Source organism: Boleophthalmus pectinirostris, unplaced genomic scaffold (assembly GCF_026225935.1).
Source record: "Boleophthalmus pectinirostris isolate CB_2022bp ecotype Guang Dong unplaced genomic scaffold, ASM2622593v1 HiC_scaffold_7, whole genome shotgun sequence".
Classification (NCBI taxonomy): Eukaryota; Metazoa; Chordata; class Actinopteri; order Gobiiformes; family Gobiidae; genus Boleophthalmus; species Boleophthalmus pectinirostris.
In genome coordinates this window covers 34,959,964-34,983,956 of record NW_026571473.1, presented here as the reverse complement: position 1 = coordinate 34,983,956, position 23,993 = coordinate 34,959,964, and the positions used below count along the sequence as shown (strand labels likewise).

General features: G+C 40.7%; 1 protein-coding gene across 1 annotated transcript in view; it reads left to right on the top strand.

Annotated features, from left to right (window-relative positions):
* Nucleotides 1-23,993, top strand: part of brinp3a.2 (bone morphogenetic protein/retinoic acid inducible neural-specific 3a, tandem duplicate 2) — a 250,612-nt gene that overhangs the window by 107,943 nt on the left and 118,676 nt on the right. The gene's annotated exons all lie outside the window — the stretch shown is intronic.

The window sequence follows — 23,993 nt, the reverse complement described above, 5'->3', positions numbered from 1 at the left end:
CTGCTGCTTTTAGACCTGGTTTAGTCCTTCTTTTAGACCTGGTTTAATCCTGGTTTAGTCCTGGTTTTAGACCTGGTTTAGTCCTTCTTTTAGACCTGGTTTAATCCTGGTTTAGTCCTGGTTTTAGTCCTGGTTTAGTCCTGGTTTTAGGCCTGGTTTTAGTCCTGCATTAGTCCTGCTTTAGTCCTGCTTTTAGACCTGGTTTAGTCCTTCTTTTAGACCTGGTTTAATCCTGGTTTAGTCCTGGTTTAGTCCTTCTTTTAGACCTGGTTTAATCCTGGTTTAGTCCTGGTTTTAGACCTGGTTTAGTCCTTCTTTTAGACCTGGTTTAATCCTGGTTTAGTCCTGGTTTTAGTCCTGGTTTAGTCCTGGTTTTAGACCTGGTTTAGTCCTTCTTTTAGACCTGGTTTAATCCTGGTTTAGTCCTGGTTTTAGACCTGGTTTAGTCCTTCTTTTAGACCTGGTTTAATCCTGGTTTAGTCCTGGTTTTAGTCCTGGTTTAGTCCTGGTTTTAGACCTGGTTTAGTCCTTCTTTTAGACCTGGTTTAATCCTGGTTTAGTCCTGGTTTTAGTCCTGGTTTTAGTCCTGGTTTAGTCCTGGTTTTAGTCCTGGTTTAGTCCAAAATGTGAAAACCGGAAAATACCGCCATGTAATCCATTTATTTCAATGAAGTAACTGTAATCCAATTCCCACTCACTGAAACAGTAACTGTAACTGAATACAGTTACTCATAATTTGTACTCTGATTACGTAATCCCGGTACATGTAATCTGTTACTCCCCAACACTGTGTGCGGGCGCCTCCTGACACTCAATCCTGGTTCAGTCCTGATTTAGACATGTTTTAGTCCTGGTTCAGTCCTGGTTTCCGTCCTGGTCCCTCATGTCTCAGGTCTGTGGATCAGCAGTGCAGACATCATGAGCCTATGCAGGTTGTTTTCACCATTGCCAATAGCTCTGGTTTGACATTTAAGATGTAGCTATTTTATATTTATTTTTGTTTTTTTTAGTTTTTAGGGTTTTTTTTTATATCTCACGTCGGGAGAAGTGGGTGGTGGACGTATCCCGCACACGACACCCCTGATTCTATCAACACAAACATTCACATGGACAGTCTGGAGTAATAATTCGTTTTGCTTCGGGTGTTTTGTGGAGCGGTTAAGACTGCTTTTAGTGACAGGATAACTATGACCCAGCGACCTCTGCAAATACAATGGATGGAATATTTAAAAAAGTGTCTCCTCACATCTCCAACACTCAGACTCACCAGGAAATGAGGTCCTATGTCCAAAATTCTGGACTGTCCCTTTAAAGGTTGTATGGAGGATTTTTTTTTTTGTTTCAAATTGTCAATGAAAGTTTAAAATACCATTACAGAGACGCAGCAGCCTTGTAATTACGATGACCAAAAAAAAAAAGAATGAAAATTTATCAACTGTGGACGTGTTGAGGCCAGATAAACATCAGCCAATAGAAAACGAGGCTGCCTCTTTACCTATTGGCTGTCAGGTCATCAATCAAACTCCCTACGTTTCTAGTGTAATTGACTCGTCGGGATGCAGGGATCACGTGGTTTATGCCGCGGTTCTTAGAGGCTTTTTCAAACTGTCACTTCCTCACAAAGTTTGTTGCGATGGCGGACGAGAATCCACGACCAGTTCGCCGCAAAAGAAAGTCGGTTCTTGAGGTCGCTGAACGAAGAAGAGGAGGGGAAAAGGAGCGAAGACAAACTGAGGTGATTCTTGGAGATTCCTTCCAGCGATTGCGCGAGTGAAGCGGACGAAGGGTCTAAAAACTCGCATGCACAACATTTGTAAAAGAACTGTCGCTGTATTTCTCTTCCCTTAAAAAAATCCTCTATACAACCTTTAAGGATTTCACAGTTTTTCGTCAGTAACTCTCACAACCATCCAATTGTTTCGCTTCTTCTCAAAATATTCCTAACACTCAGCTCTGATATCGTGACATTCCTAACCTCCCCAGTAGCGTAGCATTTTAATACAGTGGAAAAAGACTATTGGTATGAGTGCGCTTGTCTCGCCCTTACACCTCTACTACCAACACTTCACATCAAACAAACGCAGCCTTCTTCTGTCCTCTGTGTCTGTGGCCCTGGCTGCTCGGCGTCTTTGTCATGCAGAGTGCGACGCCTGCGATGGCCCTTACATTCGATTATTATTACACTGCTTCAGTTAGCTTAGCGCTCCACTGCTCTCATCTCCTCTGCACACCTGACACCAGCGCTTCACCTGCTCCCTCTGAACAAGTGGCACCTCTCGAAACCAAAGCGAAAAGAATGGAGTTTTATGTTTTAAAGAATATCAAGAGGAAGGACATATCAGTTGAAAAGGGGCTGTGCATTTTGGTAGGTTGTGATCCCAGACTGTATTTGATATTATATTATAACCCACTGCTGCATCCGAATAGTCGACTCTGGCTCCAATTCACTTCATATTGATATTTAATAATTGTCACCCCTCTCTGTTTTAACTGCTGCAGTGAGCCTCATTATTCTACGTGATCCTGGTGTTTCTCTTTGCTATTTTGTGTGTAAATCAATTCCTATTCAGATATGGAACACAGCTCCATATACTCTCCCATAACTGCTAGATAATAATTATGATTAATGATTATATCATTATAATTATGGAAGTTGCTCACATGACTAATTTGATTTTAATGTTATGAATAATTTCCATGTTTAAGCAACTTTTGTGACCGTACCAGCTTGTCAAAGCCTGATCTTGTCAGAAGCTCATCAAGGCTGAGCCTGGTTAGTACTTGGATGGAAAACCACTGGGAAAAATCAGGTGCCACAGTGGGACGCCAGTCGTGTGTGTGTGAGTGATGGTGGTGGTTGGAAGGGCGGATGGTGCAGATTGGCAGCTGCTGTTCCATCAGTCTGCCCCAAGGCATCTGTGGCTACAATAGTAGTTTACCACAATATATATATATATATATATATATATATATATATATATATATATATATATATATATATATATATATATATATATATATATATAGGTAAAAACAACCATGTTCTAGTTGAGTTCATATTTTGGTGATAAAATGGCAGTTATCTTTGTTGGCAAGTCTCACGATTATATAAAATGTCCCATGAAAGATTATTGCCTACCCTTTTTGTCAGGATAAGCGATATTAATGTTCCCTACTGGATACATGATTCATGATATTATATTATCATGATACATGCGATAATTGATATGTTAAACACCTGTACATTTAATTTAATCATTAAAACAACAGTGAATATGTCAAGTCTGTTTTATAAACAAGTGTATATATGTATATATATATATATATAAGTATTTGGTGACATCACACATGACTCTCCTGATTACAGCCAGGAGTTTCTGATACAAACATCTCGCTGCAGAGGCTGAGTTTGAAGTGTGGATACATGTTTGTCCAATCACACTGTTCTCCTTTACTCCTGTTCATGCTGCATTCATGAGATCTCGGAAATTTGGAGATAGCAACGTAATCATCTTCTCAAAATCAGAGCAGCTGCTGAAACACATGTGCAACAACAACAAGAACACACATTTGCATAACTTGATTATCTTTGCAGATTTATTGAAAAGAAGCTAAAACCCCAAGTAGCTGTAACAGAGACTTATGTGACGGGACATGCTGTTTCTTCATTCATTCAGTTTTCAAAATAAAACCAAAAATAAGAAACTGAAAAAATAACTATTTTCTTCATTATTTGTCTCCAAAACCAAAATAAAAAAACAAAAATAAAAACAAATAACGTTTTTCAGTTTTCAGTTTTTAGTTTTTTCATTTTTTGGAAAAAATGGATAATGGATATGTTTCTGTGACTTAAACTGCGATGCTGGACTTTTGCGCTGCATATGGACTAAAACAGGACTAAACCAGGTCCTGATCACTGAGACTGGGACCAGACTGGGACCAGGACCAGGACTGAGACCAGAACCAGACCAGGACCAGGACTGAGACCAGGACTGAGACTGGGACTGAGACCGGGACGAGACCAGGGCTGAGAGCAGAACCAGACCAGGACCAGGACTGAGACCTGGACTGAAACCGGGACTGAGACCTGGACTGAGACCTGGACTGAAACCGGGACTGAGACCTGGACAGAGACCGGGACTGAGACCAGGACTGAGACCGATTTAGTCCTGGTTTAGACCTGGTTTAGTCGTGGCTCATTTCTGGTTTAGACCTAGTTAGATCTGTTTTAGTCCAGTTTCAGTCCTGTTTTAGTTCTGGTTCAGTCCGGCATCGCAGTTTAAGTCACGGAAAAGGGAAACGGCCGTTATCCATTTAAACACAAAATCAAAAACTGTAGAAACTAATCATTACCTGTTTTTTGTTTGTTTGTTTATTTATTTTTTTTTGTTTTCTTTTTTTCATTTTGGTTTTGTAGACAAATAATGAAGAAAATTGTTGTTTTTTCATTTTCTTATTTTTGGTTTTATGTTGAAAAACAAATGAACGAATGATACACAGATTCATATTGCGGACAAATTAATTATTAAGGAGTAGTGTTCGGAAGTAACCATTTTTTCATACCTGTATTCCGGTAGTAGTTACTATTTCATTTGTTGGTACTGAGAATAGAGAGCGACCAATTACTTAGAATCCAGCGCAACCGACGGCCAATAAGCACCGCTGATATTTTTGGGTCAATATCTAGAGCCAGTATTGAATATTTTCCCCAATTATGTAATTTAAAAACTAAAAACTCACCCACAGCCCTTTTTTAAAAACCTCAAACCTAAAAGAGAGCTGTTTAGTCGCCATTTGTGCAGTTATCCCTTTGCACTAAAGTGTCCGGATAAAGCTTTATGGTCATTTTAAGGCAGCAAGTCAAGCAAAAGTGCCAAAAAAAAGTGCAGTCTATTGGTCTATTGTGACAGGAGATGCATAATAAATGATGAAACAAATCCCATGCGTAGTTTTTACCCTATAATTTAAATGCAGCTTGATGTAAAAATATTCTGTGTTTTCAAAATATAATACTCTGGACCAATCTTCCAATCACATTTTAGAAAGATTTTATTAGTGAGCATTTCATAATTTACCATAAAAAGCTGAATTTCTGCTTAAATGTGTTTTAATTTGTGAAAGAAAACAAAATCCCTGTTAGTATTTTCACCACTCTGTCCTTCCAAACGGACCCGGGAGATGTAAACTCTGGAATTTGTAACCCAAAGCTTCTGTGTGAGTTTCTAAGATCACATGAGTAAGTCAGTCCTCCAGGTTCTGCCCAGTTTAGCAGCTCTATTTGAAGTGTGGTTTTGGCAGAGTTTAGGTGTTTAGTTCCACTTTAATTCATCAAGAGCTTCAGACAGGCCCTAGTTTGGCACTTAACAGTCCCCTCAGAGATCAAAATGGTGCACACACTGTTCTATAAAAGAAACTGTGTTGTGTTTTGTTTCATTCACACATGTTGAACACACAAACCCTGCGTATTTAAGATTTAACTATGAAGTGCTGCAGGAAACACTGATCTCTCCAGTACTGTCCTATACTGACCTGCAGCATGAGGGTCCAGGACTGAACCAGGACTGAACCAGGACTGAACCAGGACTGAACCAGGACTAAAACAGGACACAAACCGTCTATGCAGGTGCACGCCCAGAGGTGTGTGTAGATAAGTGACCGCTTTCTCTCTCTCATGTTCAAAATTAGTCCTGGTTTAGTCTTGGTTTAGACCTGGTTTAGTCCTGGTTTACACCTGGTTTAGACCTGGTTTAGTCCTGGTTTAGACCTGGTTTAGTCCTGATTTAATCCTGATTTAAACCTGGTTTAGTCCTGGTTTAGTCCTGGTTTAGACCTGGTTTAGTCCTGGTTTAGACCTGGTTTTAGTTTCCTGGTTTAGACCTGGTTTAGACCTGGTTTAGTCCTGGTTTAGTCCTGGTTTAGACCTGGTTTTAGACCTGCTTTAGTCCTGGTTTAGACCTGGTTTAGTCCTGGTTTAGACCTGTTTACCTGGTTTAGACCTGGTTTAGTCCTGGTTTAGACCTGCTTTAGTCCTGGTTTAGACCTGGTTTAGTCCTGGTTTTAGACCTGGTTTAGTCCTGGTTTAGACCTGTTTAGTTTAGGTCCTGGTTAGACTGTTTGACCTGTTTAGTCCTGTTTAGTCCTGGTTTACCTGGTTTAGTCCTGGTTTAGACCTGGTTTAGTCCTGGTTTAGACCTGGTTTAGTCCTGGTTTAGACCTGGTTTAGTCCTGGTTTAGACCTGGTTTAGTCCTGGTTTAGGTCCTGGTTTAGACCTGGTTTACTGGTTTAGTCCTGGTTTAGACCTGGTTTAGTCCTGGTTTAGACCTGGTTTAGTCCTGGTTTAGACCTGGTTTAGACCTGGTTTAGTCCTGGCTTAGACCTGGTTAAGTCCTGGTTTACACCTGGTTTAGTCCTGGTTTAGACCTGGTTTAGTCCTGGTTTAGTCCTGGTTTTAGACCTGGTTTAGTCCTGGTTTAGTCCTGGTTCAGTCAGGAATCACGTAGCCCCACTTAAAAAATCCCCACTACACCACTGGTCAGTAATAATAGTACTGAATACATAATAATAATAATTATTTCGATTGGCGTAGCCGCTACAGATGCAGTTTGCTGCTTTGGCTGGTTCGCTCTCTGACTGTCCAATCACGGCTCTGAATCCAGTGACGTCATTCGCTGCTACAGGTCCTGGTGATACCAACTCAAAATCTGATTGGTTGAAGCAACTTTTATTTTGCTTTCGAGTTCCTGCAGAACGGATTGTGAAAGCCTTAGGGACGTTTCTTTGACTTTGACTCTGCCTAGCAACAAGTGACAGCTGAAATGTGATTGGTCACATGCTTTAATATGAAAATACATGTGTGGAAGCAGCACAGCCATCGGAAAAGCTCTGAAAGGAAGTGGACAGACCATTTGGAATTATTTAAGAATAATATAATTAACATCAGTTTGTGATTCAGTCTTTACCTTGCAAAAAAAGGCAATAAGAGCGATCACATTATCAACTTATAATGAACCAACCAATGTGTTATTTATAAACCTTCAAACTCTGAAATTTTATGATTTAGTCGACCTTTATACGCTGAAAATCATGTTCAAAGTAAACAATAATCTCCTGTCAAAATCTTTTCAGAACATGTTCAAAATCTGAAAGAGCCAATATGAGCTCAGAGGTACGGCCATGTTTATCAAAAAGAAAATTAGAACAAACATTATGAAATTTTGTAAATCTGTTAAAGGGCTGGAGCTGTGGAACAACTGTACAGAAAACCTTAAAGGTTGTATAGAGGATTTTCCAAGGAACGAGAAATCCGGCGACTGTTTGTCCTTTTTCAAATGTTGCGCATGCGTGAAACCACCCCCCCTCCCCTACAGCTCCTACGTAGAAACGCCTCCTCCCTCCTCCTCCTTACGCCAGAAACAGGTTTGTTTACAGCCGGTGCTGCACATGACTTGTAAACAACTAACTACAGTGTTGGTTAGGCAAGACGGAGAAGTGAGGAGCGGGGGGAGGGGTGTGCGGACATTTCGTGCGCGGACGAGAAGTGAGGAGCAGGGAGAGGAGGAGGGGAGGGGGTGCGCGGAGATTCCGTGCCCGGAGAAGTGAGGAGCAGGGAGAAGAGCGGGGAGCGGGGAGAGGAGCAGGAAGGGGTGCAGAGAAGAGTGCGCGGAGATTCCGTGCGAATGAACTAGCTACAACACGCAGCAGCAAGCGGACTCTTTCTTTGCCTTGAAAATTAACGTTTTCAGACATAGGATATCGCTTTCGTGTCCTGAAAAACGTTTGTCTAGCTCTTGGAAATAAAGTACGTTTTCATAATAAAGCAGAAGTTTGACCTGTCCAGGAGTAATTTGTGGACCAGTGCGTCAGTCTTTAGACCCTGCGTCTGCTTCAGTTGTGCCATCACTGGAATGAATCTACAAGAATCACCTTAGCTTGGCTTCGCTGCTTTTCCCCTTGTCTTCTTCTTTCAGCGACCTCAAAAAAAACTGACTTTCTTTTGCAGCGAACTGCTCCTGGATTCTTGTCGCCATTGCAACAAACTTTGTGCGAACTGCGAGGAAGATATAGGTCAAAAAAAAGCCGCTAAGAACTGTTGCGTTGGTGGAGTAAACAGCGTCTGTGCGTCTGTGGACTGCGTGACAGTCGTACGTAAACCACGTACCGGCGGCGCAGGCAAGTCAGTTACGCTAGAAACGTAGGGAGTTTGATTGACAGCCTGTCAGCTCACAGATAACGAGGCAGTGTCGTTATCTATTGGCAAATGTTTAGCCCCACCACGTCCAGAGTTGATGAATTTTTATTCTCTTTTTTTTGGTCATCATAATTACAAGGCTACTGCACCTCTATAATGCTATCATTGACAATTTGAAAGAAAAAAAATCCTCCATACAACCTTTAAATTGTGCACCAGTCCGTTTCACTTTACAAAGGAGTTTAAATGTTTAACTCTGGACAGATACATGAAATATGACACTTAGTTTGTGCTGTAGTAGTTTGTTGTTCTGTTTCTGATTTGTTTGTTTCCTCCTGCTGTATTTATGAAGATGAACTGGTGTCAAGATGAAGCTCTGACAAAGGAATAAAGGGTAAAGGCATAATAAGCTTAAGCTGCAGCCTGCACCTTTTCGGTCTGTGTATGTTAAATATGACTGTCTGTGAATTAATGTCAAAATATACCTGTAACCGAAATAAATAATCAATCAATCAGGTATTTTTAGGGCAGAAGAGAAGGACTTGCAGGCCCCGACTCCCCACCACTGCCATAATGGAGCTTTCACACCTCTGGGCCTGACTTGGCTATCTCTGTTGTTTTCTTTGTTTGTTTTGATTTGGGTTTGAGGATGAAGTTATAAATAGGAGACAAATGATGCCCGAGTCCTCCATTTCTGTTCAAGGAAGGATTCTCTTTCTTAACAAAAATAGCCTCTTTAACTCTCCTCTCAAACCAATTCTTTTCTCTGGCCAAGATCTGGACCTCACAATCCTCAAAGGAGTGGCCCGAGGCTTTTAGACAGAGATGTACGGCAGACCTTTTTAAAGTTGTTTTAGATTAATATTGTGGTTTACAATGAAGGAAAATGTATGTGTTTTTACATGTTGTTTGACCTTTAAATGTGAATGTTAATTATTAAATATCTTATCTAGGTTCTGAGATGCAAACAACACAACTCTTTGCTTTATTTATTTATTTATTTATTTATTTATTTTTATTGTCGAGGGTGCTGTTTTAAATGGAGCCATTATAATAAATCTATAAAGAACATTTTCATTACCCTCAAATGCCTGGAGCTGCTTATAGAAATTCTCATCTTGCAGATTAATTGAGGGCAAAAGAAGCAACCAAGCAAACAGATAACATGCAAATTCAACAGCAAACAGCGTAATGTATGTACAGGGCATCGAGGAGACATTAAAAAGTATGGAGCAAGTTTTAAAAAGTATGATTACATAGACTCAAAATAGCACTATGTATTGTTTCAAAACTACTGTATGTCTAGACAGGCCAGAGCAAAAATAAATGACAACAAAATGTGCAGAATCAAGGTATGACTTTGCAAATCTGCCAGGTTATAACGTTGTTCTCTCATCAGAAACATGCCTGAAGAGGTTTTAGATGTCTTCTCTGCATGTTTGAGTAATCTAGTGATCTCTCCAGGGCCCTTTTCAAACCCTACTTATGATCACGAACGTACGGCACTCGTGCTCCAACAAAAACATGATACAAAACTGAACACAGCAACTTGACAAACAGAAACAAAAATGTGATGTGCAGTAGTTTCATTAAAGGTTGTATGGAGGATTTTTTTATTTTGTTTCAAATTGTCAATGAAAGTTTAAAATACCATTACAGAGACGCAGCAGCCTTGTAATTATGATGACCAAAAAAAAAAAAGAATGAAAATTTATCTCTGGACGTGTTGAGGCCAGATAAACATCAGCCAATAGAAAACGAGGCTGCCTCTTTATCTATTGGCTGTTAGGTTGTCAATCAAACTCCCTACTAGTGTAACTGACTTGTCGGGATGCGGAGATTACGTGGTTTATGCAGCGGTTCTTAGAGGCTTTTTCAAAACTGTCGCTTCCTCACATTTGGCACAAAGTTTGTTGCGACGGCGGACGAGAATCCACGAGCAGTTCGCCGCAAAAGAAAGTCGGTTTTTGAGGTCGCTGAAAGACGAAGAGAAGGGGGAAAAGGAGTGAAGACAAACCGAGGTGATTCTTGGAGATTCCTTCCAGCGATGGCGCGAATGAAGCAGACGAAGGGTCTAAAAACTGACGTGTCGTTTGTTTTTTAAATTATTTCTAGACAGGAAACTTCAACAGTAATTCTGAACGCACACTGGCTGTAAAAAAAAACGTGATTTCTAGAGTAAAGAGGCAGGAAGAGATGTTTCTACTGAAAGAGCTGTGGAGGAGGAAGGTGGTGTCACTCATGCACAACATTTGTAAAAGAACTGTCGCTGTATTTCTCTTCCCTGAAAAAATCCTCTATACAACCTTTAATGGGATGCAGGCTGATTGTGTTTTGGTAGTGCTCTGGAAGGGGAGTGACTTAGCGTGGAGAGCAAAGGGAGGGGAGAGTATAGAACAAAAGTATGAAACATGGTAACAAGTTGATCTAAATAAGTTTGTTAATAGTAGGGCTGGGTGATATGGAGCAAAAAAAATATATATCTGGATATATTTTTGCTATATCTCGATATATGATATAAATCTCGATATCTGTACAGGAAAAATAACCCCCCAAATCCACTGTAAAAATAAATTCCACAATGTTCATTTAGGAACAAAGAGCTTTTGTGACATTAATAAAAACACCTCTGTATACAAAAATAATACCTATTGCCTATTCATTCAAAATTAAATTAACACAACTCAAGCTCATCTTTGCATTAACTCTGTACAATAACCATGAGCTCCTCTGTGCACTCCAGTTTGCCCCATCAAAAACCTAAAAAAAAAACATGCACCAGGGACACAGGTGGAAATGAGCTCTAGGGCTGCAACCTGGTACAATGCATCTCTCCTGTTAAGGTTAAAGGGACTGTTCAGAGTTTTGGACATAGGACCTCATTTCCTCGTGTGGAGACACTTTTTAAAATATTCCATCCAGTCCTTGTGTTTGCAGAGGTCGCTGGGCTATAGTTATCCTGCCACTAAAAACAGTCCACAAAACACCCGAAGAAAATCTATTATTACACCAGACTGTCGATGTGAATGTCTGTGTCGATAGAATAATGTATGAAATAAAACTAACCTTGCACTGCATGAATCATCGCATGTTGAGGGACTATTTTCTCCTATATCAGTCCACTGCCCAGCTTTATATCAGGAAGTACAACTCGCTGCCGCTGCTCAGACATAAATCCTTCAAATGCGAGATTGGTTTTACTCTAAAATGTCATTCTGGCGTTATAATAGTTTTGTTTCTGGTGTTTTGTGGAGTGGGTAAGACTGTTTTTAGTGGCAGGCTAACTGTGGCCATTGACATGCACTAGCCTAGCACCAGCGACCTCTGCAAATACAAGGACTGGATGGAACATTTTAAAAAAGTGTCTCCACACGTCTCAAACACTCTGGCTCAATAGAAAATGAGGCCTAATGTTCAAAATTCCGAACTGTCCCTTTAATCTATGTTGTGCACTGTCCCTGTCTCATAAATACCGTATTTTATGGGCTATTAGTCGCTCTGGATTAAAAGACGCACTGTCATTAAATGGTCTATTTTCCAACTTTTTTCAGAAATAAACCACAACGGACTTTAAACGAAACACAACAGTGTGATGGGTGAGTGGTTTTGTTTGTTTGTGGCGTTCACGGTGACTCTGGGCTTTGTTCAGTTGTGGCGTGTAGGGAGGGTGCTGTCTGGGACCAACGGATTGTCGGCGTGTTTGTAGTGACTCGGTTGTTCAGTTTTGTCTAGAAGTGGCACATTGGACTCGCTTTTTCGGTTCGTTCCTCGTCGGCGTGGAGCGATGAGTGTGGCTACGGGTGCGTTTCGCCGTGCGGTCGCTGTCTGTTCCGTGTGTGTTTGCGTGCGCTGCGGGTGGTGCGGCTTTGTAGTTTACTGAAGTCGTGCTGGGACGCCCGAGTGGATTCGTGTGTAGGGCGCTCTGGATTGTGGGATGCGCTTTTTGTTTTTTGATGGGGTTAGAGGCTTAAGAGCGCGTCTAATAGCCCGGAAAATACGATAAACAAAATAAAACAAAGAAAGAAACAGTTTACACATTTGCATCTAATTAAAAAGTACTGTATTGTCCAATAATCAGGAAGTGCACATTCACAAGCCGGGTGTTGTTGACAGCAAAACTAGAAAAAGGTTGGAAAAAAGTGACAGGACACTCAGAACGCATAAGGTAAGTGAGGAATAACATTAGACCGTTAGTTCTGTTTCTCACTTTTTGAAACCTTTTGTTCAGATCTCTATTTACTCCATATCGGGGCATTTTAATTATGTACCAATGTGTCTCGTTTAATTAAGTGTGAGCGCGTTATGTGAACTGAAGGACCCATCACTGTTCTGTGGCTCTCACCTTCTACACAGCTTTGGTTTGTCTTGTGATCTAATATTCCTTTCAACCTCGCCCAGGTATCCCTCCTGGCTACATCCTGAGCTTCTGCTGCGCTCGTGTAACAATGGAGCAAACACTCATATACTGAATCGAGAAATGTGTTTCGGTGGAGACGGGCTGCTGCTGCACAGAGCTGGGAGTGTGACGCTAACTGGAGGCACAGCTCTGTCTGAAGCCTACTCAAGTTACACTTCAATCTGACCAGAAAGAGTTAACTGGGACTACAAGAGGTCTGATTTTGTGTAGTTGAAGGTGCATTGTGTAACTTTTCTGCTGGAGGACGCTTCACCTGCTTGTTGCTACGGATATGCCATTGCGTTGGTGTGCCTGGAATTAGAGGTTTGCGCGGGACTGAAAATTCTGCTTCTGCCCACACCCGCACTGTGCAGTCCCGCTCCCGCCCACTCTTGCTTGCCCGCTCCCGCAAAAAATTGTAACGTTCAGTCCCGCTCCCACCTGCATCTGCGATATTTTGTCCCACTCCTGCCCGTAAATCCCGCAGGATGGGAACATATGCTTTCTTAAACTCTATCAAACACGGAGAAGCAGAAAGAAATTGGAGGAGGAGCGGTGGGCGGTCCGGCAGCATGGTTAAATCCCGGCTAAATCCTGTTTTAGTTCTGTTGTAGGTCTGGTTTTAGACCTGTTTTTAGACCTGGTTTAGTCCTGTCCTAGTCGTGGTTTAGGGACTGTCCACAAGACGTACCTGATGGGGGACGGTCCGTGCAGTGTAGGGGAGGGGGGACGGTCTGCTGCTTAAAATGTTTTTATTAATGCCAAATAAAATATCCAGCACAAACTATTTATGTTTATATTCATCATTCATCATTTGTATATTTTACTTTATGCTCATATTTAGTTTGTGGGACTGCAGTTTATCGTCGCACTCGCCAACTCCTGTGTTGTGTAGTCCCGCTCCCGCGCCGCGCTGCACTGTTTTGCGCCAGGAATGATCCACAGTGTGACATTAAACAGCTCTATTGTACATTTATTCAGTTACAGGTGGTTTTATAACTCAAAATACCAAGAAAAACAGGCATTCTGTCTGTGAGCGGGGTTGGCTGTCCACAGACCTGACTTGTTTTGTTTTTTTTTTGTATGTAGCAAGATGGATTTTCATATTTTAAGTTTAAAAAGTCTTATTCCACTGGCAGATAATTTTAACTTGTCAAGTGAAATTTACTAAAATCATGATAAAACCTTCTTAATTCAAGTCATCTTAACTAGATTTCATTTTTTGCTGTGTAAGCACTTTTAAATCTGAATTCTTTCTTTTCTGACCGTGATGATTCACATTAAGATCTTGTCAAGACGTTTAAAAAGGAAAAAATAGCATTTCTACAACTCATACTGTATAAATATTCATATATAAATGTACCATGACTTTTTTAAGTACAATTTAGTTCAAAATTCAGATAAATTGCAAAAATCTAAGCTATATTTGGTAGTTTTTTTGTTTGTTTGTTTAAAGACTTGAAATAACTTGAAGTTCACAGCAGACGACTTGGACTTGACTTGGACTTATGGGCCAGTGACTCGAGACTCAACTTGGACTTGCATGTCTTTGACTTGAGACATAATTGAGGCTTGCAAAACAACGACTTGGTCCCACCTCTGGTCATATCTGCCCTGGGGTAGACAGACGGAAACAAGGCTGCCACTAATGGACCCAATAATCAATAACTCACAGTATTCCTATGGTAATTACAATATAAAATGTAGTTCATACCAGGAACTACAGATGAAAAGTAGTTTTTGGGTTAGTTCTGGAATATAAGTATATGTTCATGAATATGCATTGTCCCTTTTAAATAAATAAAACTTAAAAAAAAAAAAATTAAAAAATAAATCACAGGTCAGAGTGGTACGGGAACTGTTCAGCTTCAGGTTGATGGACGAGCGCTCTACCACTAAACCACTGCCTCCAAAAATCTGAAATGAACTTGGATAAAGAGACAAAACAAATTGAAGCAAAATATTTTAATTTCATTTTAATTAAAAAAGAACACTCTAGCAGCGCTCTCAAAATCACCGGTAATTAGCTTCGTACAAATGGTTTGTCGCATGACCCTGTTCCTTTTACCTTTTGAAACCAGACCAAAGATCTATTTTGAGTCCCTCTAGGCAAAACAAAATAACTTTTTTTAAAATTGGATTTGGTGTTATTCATTTCCTCACACAAAAAACTGAAAAGCAGATACTAATTGATTAAAACTAGTATCAAATCTAGATACTTTGCGCAGGTATCGATATTAAAAACAGGACTTGAACTGTAGAACCTGGAATTTACACCTAGAACCTCAGTGACGCACGACGTAGGCAAAGCTGCGAAAAGAGTCACTTTACAGCAGAGACATCAGAGCTGCTCCTGATTCACCAGCCTCTGTATATTCTATTTATATTTCTCGCATAATCATTTTGGTCAGATGAATTACTTTTCAAAACTCTACAGAGATTGACATGAGAGATGATGCTTTGCAGATATAAAAAGCCATGGCTGTCGGAGCTTGTGCCGTATTTATTTGCTTACTGACCGTCTAAGTTTCGGCTTGCTCCTTTTCCTTCAGAAGTTGTTTTTGTGAAATTGATGCTTGACTCGTGAAGCGTTCTATATTTACCCTCCACGACTATTAACCGTTCGTAGTCCATCAGGAGTCATTCCCTGAGCTCCCGATGCAGCGCACGGTCTTTGATCCGACCTCAATTGAGCCGCACGTATTGATGCCTGTCGGACCCTTCAAAATGGAAAAGCAACACATGTGCGTATGCTGCTCTGCTGGGCTTAAAGGTTGTATGGAGGATTTTTTTTGTTTCAAATTGTCAATGATAGCATTATAGAGGTGCAGTAGCCTTGTAATTATGATGACCAAAAAAAAGAGAATAAAAATTCATCAACTCTGGACGTGGTGGGGCTAAACATTTGCCAATAGATAACGACACTGCCTCGTTATCTGTTAGTTGACAGGCTGTCAATCAAACTCCCTACGTTTCTAGCGTAACTGACTTGCCTGCGCGCCGCCGGTACGTGGTTTACGTACGCCTGTCACGCAGTCCACAGACGCACAGACGCTGTTTACTCCACCAACGCAACAGTTCTTAGCGGCTTTTTTTGACCTATATCTTCCTCGCAGTTTCGCACAAAGTTTGTTGCAATGGCGACAAGAATCCAGGAGCAGTTCGCCGCAAAAGAAAGTCAGTTTTTGAGGATTCGCTGAAAGAAGAAGACAAGGGGAAAAGCAGCGAAGCCAAACTAAGGTGATTCTTGGAGATTCATTCCAGCGATGAAGCAGACGCAGGGTCTAAAGACTGACGCACTGGTCCACAAATTACTCCTGGACAGGAAACTTCTGCTTATTATGAAAACATACTTTATTTCCAAGAGCTAGACTGCGATATCCTATGTCTGAAAACGTAATTTTCAAGGCAAAGAAAGAGTCCGCTTGCAGCTGTGTGTTGTAGTAGTAGCTAGTTCATTCGCACGGAATCTCCGCGCACCCTCTCTGCCCGTTCCGCTCTTCTCCCTGCTCCTCACGGAATCTCCGTGCACGAAATGTCCGCACACCCGCTCCCCCGCTCCTCACTTCTCCGTCTTGCCTAACCAACACTGTAGTTAGTTGTTTACAAGTCATGTGCAGCGGCTGTAAACAAACCTGTTTCTGGCGTAAAGAGGAGGCGGGAGGAGGCGTTTCTACGTAGGAGCTGTAGGGGAGGGGGGGTGGTTTCACGCATGCGCAACATTTGAAAAAGGACAAACAGTCGCTGGATTTCTCGTTCCTTGGAAAATCCTCTATACAACCTTTAAGCGCTGTTCCTGTTTTGGTGTAAACTGGATGTAAGAGCACGTAGACTAATATACGCCCATTGATCACTATAGAACCTACCTGGACCATTGAGGGATTACACAGATACGGGAAAAGAAAAGAAAGCAGTATTATTTAAAAAGGGGGTATTTTACGTCTATTAACTGCTAACGCTTATTTACATTTGATTGTAATGTTACATTTTATTGTTTAGAAAATGCTATTTCCGAAGCCAAAAGCTACTTGTGTTATGAGTTGACTTCAGCGAGCAGCCCACTAATGAAACTACTGCACGTTACATCAGGTTTGTCAAGTTGCTGTGTACAGTTTTGTGTCATGTTTTTGTAAATTTATGGAGAATTGTTGTTTGGGAGCATGAGTGACATAGGCGTCTAGGTGGAGCATTGGACAGGATCTTACAACTAACTTTAAGGAGGGTTCAAATAGAAGAAGAGGGAGAGAGAGAGACTGATACTTTATTAATCACGAGGGAAATTCAAGTTTTGCTGCAGCACACTATTAACCTGATTCATCAGCCGGTTTCACTTCGTGGAAACCGTCTAACCTCGCAGCATTAGGATTCATTTACTCGATGGTTGGCGGGTACTTTTTTCAGTTAAGCAATTGCTGCTATTTGGTCGTGACGTATGTAATGTGCCAAATCCTGTAGGAAGAAGGGCAATAACGTATTTCCCCTTGATAAAATTCCCCAAACATTCTCTTTAAACAAACATTCTCTCTCTTAAATATTCAATCTCGGGAATCGTTGCCAACACAGAATGTCTGTCTTTGTCTACATCCATCTCAAACGCTTTGTTTACTCTTGTGTTGTACCACAAAAGGGACCCAGACAGATGCTTGAGTCTGACGTCATGACTTCACAGCTCTTCGCTGATTGGCCGGTGCACAGTCTACAACATCTGGCGTTCTTGTATGAATGAATGCTGAATGAATAATGCTGAATAATGCTGTGTAAAGCATCTTTGGGGACAGAAAATGTCTGTGAAAGCGCTATATAAATAAAGACTTACTGACCTAGAGGGAAATGAAATTGAGCAGAGGCACTACTGTTGCTGTTGATGCAAGATTTCCACTGCACATCTCAGTGACCTTTGTGTCTCAGTCAAAGGTCTCAGTGCAGTTTAAGAGAAGGACTGGGCAGGGAGGGTCAGCAGAACCTGCGGAAGAGCCAAAAGTGAAAAAAGAGATTACTAAATGACTCAAATATACATGATGTTGATGTCTAAAACCTCATCAGACATGCTTTTGATGAGGGAACAATGTCATAAAGCAATTTTAACTAGTGCTGTCATGCGATAAAAAAAACTGAGAGATTAATTAATTATGATCTGTAATTAATTAATCTAATTAATCTAATTTTAATCTCACCTAAAAATGGCTGAGAAAAGCCTTCAATTTGAGGTATTTTCATTTAAATTCATTATTATTATTGTGGCAGATCAAAAGACTGAAAGTGACTTTATAAAGTAATTTATTGTTTAACAAATCTCTCCAAATTGACTGTTGAGCCCAAGTCTCCATGAATAAGAAACTGTTTGCTGTAAAGTAGCAAAGACGAGGAAATCTGAACATAATAACTTTTGTCTACTTAAAGACAATAAAAAGTCCAGTCTTTCCTTAACCATATTAAAAATATTATTGATAGAGAAATGCTTTATATATGAGATCACTGGTTTTAGTCCTGGTTTTAGTCCTGGTTTAGACCTGCTTTAGTCCTAGTTTAGTCCTGGAATGGATTAATCCTGGTTTTAGTCCTGGTGTTAGTTCTGGTTTAGTCTTGCTTTAGACCTGGTTTTAGTTCTGGTTTAGACCTGGTTTTAGTCCTGGTTTAGACCTGGTTTTAGTTTTGGTTTAGTCCTGGTTTAGTCCTGGACTGGGTTAGTCCCGGTTTTAGTCTTGGTGTTAGTCCTGGTTTAGAGGCGCACAGGAGGAAGCGCGGTTTACGTCGCGTTCGCGAGAAAACGTACACGGCTCACGGGGAGCACGTCGGTGTCCGCGCAGTAACTACAGAAGGAAACGTGGTCCGTGCGTTCTCAGGTTAATGACGATGATGAAGGTGTGTGTGTTTGTGTTTGTGTGTGTTTGTGTGTGTGTTGTGTGTGTTTGTGTGTGTTTGTGTGTGTGTGTGTGTGTGTGTGTGTATAGGACAGTAGTGCAGACATCATGAGTCTATGCAGGTTGTTTTCAGGCGATATTATATTTGTTATTTTCTTTTTATATTTCACGTCGGGAGAATAATTTCCAAGACACAAATGTGTTTTTTACCTGTGCACTGCTGCTTCTGTTCTACTGACTCTTCGACCTCGTCCATCGTGCAACTGACGCCACCAACGTTAACATGACGTTTACGACGCTTTTACTGCGCACGTTTTGTGCGGGTTTCCGGCAATGAGTGGAATTACCGAAATAAAAAAAAAAGATAAATTTTTTTGTGTGTGTGTTGTTGTCCCAACAACACATAAAAACAGGTTTTATAATAAAGAAACTCGCTTACAGTAAAGTTAGAGATTAAAAATTAGATTAACGCGATTAAAAAACATAATGCGCTAAATATGACTGTAATTAATTAATCGCAATTAACGCGAATTTGAATAATTTGACACCCCCAATTTTACCATCACACTCCCTCAGTCCACTACTTGATACAGTCTATGATTTTAGGTGGTACTAGTTTTCAACACCCGTCCGTAGAACATGCAGAGATATACGTGCATGCAGCTGTATTTCCTCGGAGACACGCAGAAGACCGGAAAAATCCATAACGCCGCTTTCAACTTATTTTTATCGCGCTCACGTTATCTAACACAGCGCTACGACAGAGCTACACATTTACCAACTGACCCTCCCCTTGTCACTTGTCTTGTATTAATAACCGAAATAGCTGCCGACAGTCGTAACCGTCTCCGCAGAGCACCCACGGGAGCCGAGGAGATGACACCTCCAAATGAATGTCCGGTGGAGAGAGTGTGAGAAATTGCACGTGGCACCCATAACCGATGTGCTAGCGTGTTCCAGCTGTACGCGGGGAAGGCGTGCACTAAATCACGGAGGAATCATGATGCTGTCTGCAGACATTACCATCAGCAGCTCCTTTTGAGGGCCGGGCTCATGCTGCATGTGCTCGGTAATATGGATGTCACGGGATATTTACGATACGATATGTCTTAATACGTTTAAGAGACGGCATTATTACAGCGGAACAGCGTTTAGTCCCACTCTAAGTATTATATCGACATGAGAGATTTGGGCAATTTAAGCTTGTACAAAACCATATTAAACGGCAGAGGTACAAAGGGAGTTTTACAATTTTATGCATTATTAATTCATTTGCCATTTCTTGTTAAGTGCTTTGTTACTTTATTGTAATATGTGAGCGTCTGTGTTCAACGAATTTCCCCTTTTGGATCGATAAAGTTTGTCTACTGGATGGAAAACTACTTATTTAACAGAATCTTCTGACCAGACGATATACATGGACATGGAAGTGAGCACTGGTGCACTTCTGGCTCCTTTGACTCTGGGTCTAATTCATGTTCTATTGGAAAAACCTTGGAAAAATGTTATTCATGCGAAACTCAACTTGCTCCCAGATAACATACAAAAACTGTTCTTCACAAATTAATTCAAATACAACCTGAGAGGTCAAATGAATAAAATAAACAAAATAAAACAATTTTCTCGAGCCAGTCTCAAAAACTTGGTGCAAACTTGGTGAACTTCAACTTGTACTAACTTGGTGCACGCCTCTTCCTACTCACACAGGCATTACCGTCGCCCTTGTCGATACTTGTGGTCGGAATTCCAAATATGGAACTTGGCTCCAAATTCGCTCCTTTAACCGTTGGCCTCGATGAGCTTCATTTGATTAGAGCTGAACGCTTCTCTCACTCAGGTCCTTCTTTACAGACTTACCAACTCTAATTAAAGACCAATTCTACAGAACAAAACATAGCGAAAATCAAAGGTTTACTGTCTAAATCAGACTTGGAGAAACTTATCCATGCGTTTGTCTCCAGTAGGTTAGATACTGTAATGTTCTGCTCACTGGTCTCTCAAAACGAGCTGTGAGACGCTGCAGAACATCCAGAACATCCAGAACATCCAGAACGCTGCAGCTCGGGTCCTTACTCGAACTAGGAAGTACGAGCACATAAGTCCTGTGCTCAGGTCTCTGCACTGGCTTCCTGTGCCTCAGAGACTTTAAAGCAGCTCTGCTTGTACAAGTCTCTCCATGGCCGAGCACCAAAGTCCATCTGTGACATGTTAGTGTCATATGAACATCTCACACTCTGAGGAGCTCAGGGACCGGCCTCCTGCTGGTGCCCAGAGTCACGACTAAACAAGGGGAGTCAGTGTTTCAGGTTCATGCAGCTAAAACCTGGAACAGTCTGAACATGTGAGACAGACTCTTCTGTGACGCTGTTTAAATCCAGACTCAAAACATTTCTGTTTAACTGTGCATATAACTGAAAGGTTTTCATTCTGCACTCTTCTCTCCAATTTATGTCTCTCTTTTTTAAAATTTTAATCTTCATGATTATTTTATGTTTTGATTTGTTTTTTATTATGATTTTAATGTATTTCTTATTCTGTAAAGCACTTTGAATTACTTTGTGTACGAATTGTGCTATACAAATAAACTTGCCTTGCCTTACAGATTTTTGGGGGGGTTTGTATTTCAACAGCTCATATGCTTAAATTTACTCTCAGGGGTGAATAAAATATTGACTTGTTAATTGGGGTTGACTGACAAAAGACAGAGCTACCAAACACTCATACTTACAACACAGTGGGTAATTTGATTAATGACATTGTGGCAGTATGGTGGTCAAAAATACTCAAACTTGTACATGCCAAGGGTACACAAAGCGATATGAGAATTAAACAACCTTCTTCTGCAAAACATCACTTGTTTCAATAAAGCTCTTAACAGGATAAATCAGTGTGTTAAAACCATAGACTGTATATGTAAATGGACATAGCTACCGTGCTACCGCCACGTTCCAAATAAGAAGTTCGCGTGTGGCTTTTCCAGCTCCTACTGACCTTGGCACTCATTGATTTTCATTGGAATATTTCTGTCTCTCTCTGTAACTGCTGCTATGAGCATCGTCATTTTGGTCTTTAAATGTTTGTATTAACCCGCTCGACATGATCCTGGTGTTTTAATTTCGCTATTATATCCGTTAAAATATCCTATTCATAATATAGAGGCAGTGTCCAAATTCTCCCCTGGAATCGCTTCATTTGAGCGGAGCCACTGTGGATGAAATTAGACTCGCTTAGCCCACGTCTTTATACAGTCGAAGAAGCAGAATGTGTACGTGAAGAAGTGCACAAGGAGGGTTTTATGAATGTAGATTTTATGTTTTGTCCACGCAATTTGTTTCAAGTGGATTTTGACACACTTATAATTGAACCCCTTGGTCTATATCTTTGTCTGGTTGTGGCCATTGAGGTCTTGATTTGGTCTCGGTTTTGTCTCGGTCTCGACTCTCAGAGGTTTTGGGCTTGTTGTAGTCTCGGGACTCTGTGGTCTCCGTGGACAGGTCTTGGTCTCGATTAGCGCGGTCTTGACTACAACCAGTGTTGGGAAGGTGACTTTTAAAATGTAATCCCCTACAGATTACAGATTACACACCCCAAAATGTAGTTTGTAACGTAATCCATTAAATTACTTAAAGTGAGTAACCTGAATCTGATTACTTTGGATTACTTGATATTGTAATGTTTTTTTAAACGACATGAATGTAGCAACCACATCCTGAAATTCTTGTTTGTTGTCTTCAAATTGTCTGAGTCCAAGTCTCCATGAATAAGCAACTGTAGAGAAACAAAGACCAGGACATCTTAATATAAGAGGTTTTGTCTGTTAAAAGACAGTAACAAGATCAGCCTTTCCTTCACCATCAAAAAATATTATTGATAGAGAAATTATTTTTTATATGAGATCACCTTAAATTATGTCAACCTACTGTTAGGTGTCATGTTGTTTAGACCTGGTTTAGTCCTGGTTTAGTCCTGATTTTTAGACCTGGTTTACTCCTGATTCTAGTTCAGGTCTTTAGTTCTGGTTTAGTTCTGGTTTTAGTCGTGGTTTAGTCCTAGTTTAAACCTGGTTCAGTCCTGCTTTAGTCCTGGTTCAGTCTGGTTTAGTCCTGGTTAGTTCTGGTTTAGTCCTGGGTTAGTTCTGGTTTAGTCCTGGTGTTAGTTCTGGTTTAGAGGTTCACAGGAGGAAGCGCGGTTTACGCGAGAAAACACGGTCCACACACGGCGCACGAGACGGCGGTGTCCGCACAGTAACTACGGAAGGAGACGTGGTCCACGGGTTCTCAGGTTGATGAGGATGATGAAGGTGTGTGTTTGTGTTTGTGTGTGTGTGTGTTTGTGTGTGTGTGTGTGTCCACTCATGTGGCAGGTCACTATAGGACAGTAGTGCAGATATTATGAGTCTATGCAGGTTGTTTTCACCAGTGCCAGTAGCTCCTGTTTCACATTTAAGTTGTAGGCGATTTTATATTTGTTTTTTTTTTTATATATATCTCACATCGGGAGAAGAATTTCCAAGACACAAATGCGTTTTTACCAATGCACTGCTGCTTCCACTGTGTGACTGACACCGCCAACTTTAACATGACGTTTACATCGCTCTTACTGTCGCGTTCTGTTTGGGTTTCCGGCAATGAGTGAAATTACCGAAATAAAAAAATAAATAAATGCGAGGTAGCACAAAATGTGAAAACAGGAAAAATACCGCCTTGTAATCCACATTTTCAGCAAAGTAACTGTAATCCAATTACCACTCATTGAAACAGTAACTGTAACGGAATACAGTTACTCATAATTTGTACTCTGATTACGTAACGGCGGTACATGTAATCCGTTACTCCCCAACACTGACTACAACACTATATTTTTGAAACAGTAGAAACAGGGTTCCCACGGTCAAGTTTTGGAAAAGTCATGGAATTTTAGTATCTCTTTCACGCAACTACAGCGTTCTGTTAAGGCTTTTATGATTATTTCCGAACATCTGCGCCTTTTGTTTAAATTGAAAGAGACGACAATAAATGCACTGACAGGATTTTGAATTAAAAAAAACATAAAACCAGACCATAAGGTGAGTGGAGAGAATTAACGTTTCATATTTAGCCCTAAAAGTCTGATCAATTCTACACATGTTGGTGTCGTAAACTCATGGAAAATTCACATTAGGACATGAAAAAGTCATGGAAAAGTTAAGAAATTTTGTCACTGAAAAATCAGGTACAGAGATTTTACATTTGTTTTGGCTTAGTACATATTGATGTAGCCGTTTTAGTAAAAAAAAAAAAAAATAATAAGACCACTCTCTCTGTACTGTCTGCATCCAGTTGTAAAGTGTTTTTATTGGCCGTGAACCAGGAAGTAACGGTGCTTGTCGCTGGCATGCTAGTTGTTGTTCAGTTTGGCGTCTGAAAGTGGTGAAAGTGCTTATAAACTCGTTGCTCTGATTAATTAGGACGGTAGGAGCCAGACGTTTGTGTTGCCAGTTCCTATGGTTAAACAGTGCTAGTGCAGCCTGTGCAGCTCGGTGAGTGAGTTTTATTTTGATTGACCTAC